The following is a 4,919-nucleotide window of genomic DNA, read 5'->3' as shown; positions in this document are numbered from 1 at the left end:
TTTATCTCATTTCTAACTCTGTCTTTTTTTTTTCTTTTCTTCCTATTTTAGAACTTATTACATTTTACCACTCTTGTTTTATATATTTTTTTTTTGTCTTCACCACTCCACTCCAAGATTAGTGTGTTTAGTCTTTCTTTTTAATTAATTTGGAACAAATGTAGCCACTAAAAACAATTGGTGTCCGTACATACATAGTCAAATATGGCAAACGTGGAAAAAAAATAATGCTAGCTCAGTGCTCCTTGGCTAGTTTTAATTTCATAATATCGTATATTGCTGTCTTTCTTTTAAGTCATAATAGTACATTGTTGTTTGTTAAAAAAAATCGTACATTGTTGCTTTTTTTATTAGAGAAAATTATTTGACTTGCTTTGCTTACAAAATACAAAGTGCGCTTGATAGATGGAATGCCTCACATGATGGCAATTTGAGTCAAAATAAGAAATATACAAGTAGTTACAACTTACAACAAAAAAGAGAATGAAGATATGAAAATGATCATCTTATGTGTAAATGAAGACAATCAATTTTAATTGTTAGATTAAAATGAAAGGTTAAAATTAAAATATTTTAAGTTTAGAGTAAATTTTTATCTGAAACCTATCACCACCATCATGGTTATTTCTGTCATAACTATTATGATTACACAACTACAAAAAGAAGCTTCTACATCGGTTGAAAACCGGTATCTACGACGGGCCCCACACCGTCTTTGTTCCAGATGTCGTTGTATGTCGACAACAACGACATCGGTCATCATAGGACCCGTCTTTGTAATGCAAGAATACAACGTCAGTGGCTATAAAAGAACAGACGTTATAGAAAAGGATTCAACGACACACATATTAGACAACCCGTCGTTGTTTTGGTCCATTTCAACGTCGGGTTCGCAAGACCCGTCGTTGTTTTGTTTCCTGTCAACATCGGTGGCGGGCGCACCACCGTCGTTGTTTTGGTCCATTTCAACGTCGGGTTCACAAGACCCGTCGTTGTTTTGTTTCCTGTCAACATCGGTGGCGGGCTCACCACCGACGTTGTTTGGTAGTATGTCAACGTCGGTGGTGTGTACACCGTCATTGTTGTTTGAGGTTTCAACGACGGTGGCTGGAGCACCCGTCGTTGTTGGTAAATAAGGCTATAAAGACGGGTTTTCATAAGGACCGTCGTTGAAGTATTTTGCCTGCTCACAAAATTTGGGTTATACCATTCAAATTTCAAAAAAAAAGGTACATTTATATACAGCAAACATATATAAATACATTTAAAGGATAAATAACACAATCATGCATCAACCAAAAGAAAAGGGATATCGACGGTGACACTCACAGTGAGAATGTTATAGGTGGTTCAAAGTTCATCAAAGCCTTTCATGCATGCATTGTTTATATATATGAAAATAAAACAAAACCAGATAGGGTATATATATATATAATTACCACTCGAGCCTATAAGCAAAGGGAGCAATGGACACAGTAGCAAAGAGTTGTCGATAAGCAACAACGACAAGAGGGCTCATTCCAGATTCTATTGCAAGCATTTAAGTAATGTTCATCACTGCATAGACCAATTGCACAAGAACCAATTGCAAGTAGACCGGCACCCATATTAATTGTCTCTTTCTCACCCCTCAGTCTTAATTAGACCGGCACCCATATTAATTGCCCATATTAAAGCATTTAAGTGTTGTATGTGATGAATGAAATGCATGAGAGTGATGAAGTAACTTATAACTAGTTGATTCCAGTCATGTGCATGTCAACAAAATTTAATGATGCTTCTGATAGAAAACAAGGCAGCAAGTAGGGTTCACCGCGAATATTGAGAAGATAGATAGAACATACCTATATACAACTGCGTTGAACCATTGCTATTCATAGAAATTGTTACTAGTCTTCTGTGTTGGGCCAAAGATCAAATTTGCATCCTTTCAGGCCAAGCAGAATTTAACCTTCGTGCAAAATCTTCCACTTCCCTACAAGAAAAGAAACAAAGTCATCAAATGCAACATAAAAGACAAAACAAAAAAATAAACCACTCAACAATTAGCTGAGAAGATTATCCTCTTTCATAGGTTATATTTTGATATCACCATTCCAGAAGTTGTCAACTAAAATTAAATAAATGAATGAACTAGTACATAAGACAAATGCAACACGCTCAACACTGAAGTCAATTAAGCAAGACTCCTCTTGATTAATAATATTTTACATCTTATGCAATCAATGAAACATGCACTAAACCAGTCAGGAAGATTCTGCATTTCATCAAATGACGATATTAATTGCATGCAGCATTCAAAATATGAGAATTTCACCCAACTGCTTTAGCACTAATTACCTGAGCATGTGACAAACTCCTCAAGAACTCTCTTTAATCATATTTTTCATCCCCTGGTCCCCTTCCCTTGGAATCCCTGCAATCTCTTTAATCATAATAATGATAATATCAACCAAAATATTATTAGACTGAAAAAATGACACTAACAGTTGATATAATGTATGCCTAGCTGATCAATTCAACAATTCATGTAAGCCTAGCTAATCAAATTTTATAACTAGAACATTTTTCAGTTTCATGTATTAAGTTATAGTTCATGAATCCACAAACAAGGAGGAAACACACCTCTTCAATGCTTGTGCTGCTAGTCACTTTGCTGCTACTGAACTTTAGGAGCGGAATCCAAGCAAAAGCAAGGTCAAATGATAATATCATCTGCTCAAATGATAAAATCACTTATTATGGTAGATAATCCACATGTTGAATAACTAGTCTTCAACCCAAATTTAGGTATATAATAAACAAACAACAACAAAAGATTATCTCCATTACCTTCAAAATAACACTTGAGGCAGATTCAACCAAAATCTCCAGCCCCAAGGTAGCCATCAGTCATGCAAAAACAATGATACCCTGCACAGGAAATCTTATTAGTTATTAGCATGTACCTCTACCAAGCAACCATCCAATGACTGTGGACACTTCATTTGTTCACTTAACTGCTGCAGTGGCAAGCTTGGTGGTACTATAGCTGCACTAAATTGTTGCTGTGGTAATCAAATGCAGATGCAATGCAGTAGAAGGGGGTAAAGACAATATATTACTACAATTATATGAAATTGAGAAGATAATACTAAGAATAGAATATTAGTAGCATGACCGAAAATAAAATAGCCGCTGTGTCAAATAACATAACAATTGTCTCAAATACAGGGAAAAAAATACTCCAACGCCATCATTAGCCGTTTTGACTTATTGCTGTCTTTAAAAAAAATGTTGCCCATTTCTTTCGAATTGTGGTGATGATGCCGATGTCCAACGGTGTGTCATTAGCAAACCACTGCAAGTATTCATAATTGTAAGTTAGTACTGCAAATATAAAAATTCAGTTCCAATTGTATTGAAGTTTATGCATACCATGGACCAATCACTCTTTATGTCGCTGGCTATGATGTTCCAGATCCAATGCATTATGTAATATCCACATTCATAACAGCCGGTTTGAACGTGACTCTACATATGGAAAACATTTGAACATCGTATACATTACATAAGTTCATGACTTAACTAGACAACACTAACACATGGTACATAGCTGACTTACCTTTACTTCAATCCACTTTGGTGCAACTGCCTTAGTTTCAGGAGACAAGGTCTTCTTCAATTTTGTCATTACACTGCTTTTAAAAAACCACATCAACGCATATACAACAAAATGTCAATCAATAATGACCACTAAAGAAGGCTTGCAAAAAGTTATATGGTATGAGATAACCTATTAATTGTAGCTTTGATATGCATATCAGGTTTCCTACGCAAAGAACAGAACCAAACAACAACATGTTGCCTAGGACACAAAATTATGAGTTGCCAATGTTCCCTGCATGTCATTCACATTAGATACGTATACACCCAAACATCATTTGAAGTATGTTTGTTAAATAGCACTTACTGATGGAAGTAAGGTCCAATGTACACCTCTCGGTCAGATTCCTTAAGCCATCTTTCAAGATATTGTTCGCATTCGCTGCGTCTATCCTTTGAACAAACCAACGACTGTGGCTCAAGGAATGCATACATGAAACCTTGACTGAATATCTGACTCCACTCATGAATATACCTATTCACATGATTTGAAAGTATTGTAGTGGATCATGATATTGAATGAATGAGGAATGAGTTATATGAAGGAATTCACTTACATTAACCATAATTGTATGACAGGATTTAAAGAGTATCTTTCAGCAGCAACACAATAACTGCTTTAATGATAATTTAAAGTGGAGGCTGGGTACGGGGTCCAATATTAGTTTGCGGAACGATTTATGGCTGCAGGACAACTGTAATATCCAACGAAAGTATCCCCAATTATATGTAATAAGTAAACAGCAGAATTTTCTAATTAATTCTATGGGAGAATTTGTGGACGGCAGATGGGAATGGAAGTTATCTTGGAGAAGGGACTTTTTTGACTATGAAATACAAATGGCAGCTGACTTTGTAGATGAGATTCATTCTGGTCACATACATGTTATTTGCAACTCTACAATGACAAGGAGACTTTGGTGGGAGCCTTTGAGATGGGTTAATAGAGTGGGTCCTTTTTCCACAGACCCAAAGAACCACTTTTTGCAATTCACTCAATGGAACAACAAAGCTAGTATAAACAACAGATGGAAATTTGTGTGGTTAGCTCTATCCTTCTTCGTCTGGCATCATAGAAATGCTATGATTTTCAAGAACCACCCGTTTGATCCTGAAAAGGTTATCGATGATACCTTGTTCCACACTTGGTCTTTGTTAAAATGTGCAGAGAAGGACTACACCAGGGACTACACCATCCATATGTAGCAGTTGCATGTGGAGGTCAACACCAGGTTGTCTCATGAACGACAACTCCATTAGCCATCTTCCAGCGG

The 4,919-nt window shown here is 36.1% G+C and overlaps 1 long non-coding RNA gene across 1 annotated transcript; it reads right to left on the bottom strand.

Moving 5' to 3' along the window:
• Positions 1-853: 853 nt before the first annotated feature.
• LOC114389166 lies at positions 854-4,103 on the bottom strand. The gene is made up of 9 exons (XR_003661712.1): positions 3,953-4,103; positions 3,776-3,880; positions 3,605-3,677; positions 3,418-3,513; positions 2,833-3,340; positions 2,626-2,715; positions 2,341-2,425; positions 1,845-1,975; positions 854-1,183 (listed from the first exon to the last, which is right to left on the bottom strand). It is a non-coding gene; the product is annotated as an uncharacterized LOC114389166 (long non-coding RNA).
• Between the last annotated feature and the right edge of the window lie 816 nt (positions 4,104-4,919).

Source organism: Glycine soja, chromosome 16 (genome assembly GCF_004193775.1).
Source record: "Glycine soja cultivar W05 chromosome 16, ASM419377v2, whole genome shotgun sequence".
Classification (NCBI taxonomy): domain Eukaryota; kingdom Viridiplantae; phylum Streptophyta; class Magnoliopsida; order Fabales; family Fabaceae; genus Glycine; species Glycine soja.
The sequence above is the reverse complement of the archived record's forward strand: the minus strand, read 5'-3'. Positions and strand labels throughout refer to the sequence as shown.